Raw genomic sequence first — 908 nt, forward strand, 5'->3', positions numbered from 1 at the left:
CCTTTGCGTCAGCTTTCTAGGCTATTGCGCTGATCCTCTCGGCACTATCTCTGCCTCTCTGCTTATGTATTCACTACCCCTTAGCTGCAACTCTAGATCACTCTCTCAACTTTCTCAGCAAACCCAGCCCCAAAAAGTCGAAATCTTGATCTCTTGGTATGTTCTCCAAGTGACCCTGAAGCCTCCTCTTATACTTTTCTCAATGAAAAATCAATGGTCGAGATTAAGTCCCTAATCAACGACTAAGATTAGATCTGGCTTGATCCATGACTTTTGGACCATTCTAACACAGTTTTATATTAATTCACATTAATATTTTAATTTCCTTAGGGAATTCATTAAGAATATTAATTATTTTAATATCTCCCAAACTATTTAGAATCTGCCCAAACCCTTTCTAGGTATTGGAGATCTCATGTGCCTTAGCCTCTCCACCAAATTTCGTGGCTAGAGCACATCTAATGCTACCCCAAATCAACACTTAACAACATATTCATAAATCTTTCCATGCAACCAATCAAATCCAGGCTCAAAAGAAATGTCGCAATATGCATATGTTCACACTCTAAATAAAGGTCAAAGTCATTACACATTTCAGTGATAAAGAGTTCTTGTACAGATCTAAGAGTTTTACACAGTAGCTCTTAAAAGAACCTTTGCATTTCTTCAGATTTCGTTCTATGCGTTCATGAATTATCAACTTTAGATATGCACTTATCTTTCCTTTTTATTTTTATTTTTCGACCACCATCTATATTTCTAATCAAGTTAACTCTCCTTATATTTATATGTATTTTATGGAGTGAAACGACACAACTGAAAAAGTTCAGACCGACTTTACGATAAAAATGTTGAATTTAATTTATTTCATGTCACAATTGGCTTTTAAAGGTGACCTGACAAGGAGG

This window comes from Pinus tabuliformis, chromosome 7, assembly GCF_031772625.1.
Source record: "Pinus tabuliformis cultivar Carrire ecotype Pingquan chromosome 7, CPIR1, whole genome shotgun sequence".
Taxonomy (NCBI): domain Eukaryota; kingdom Viridiplantae; phylum Streptophyta; class Pinopsida; order Pinales; family Pinaceae; genus Pinus; species Pinus tabuliformis.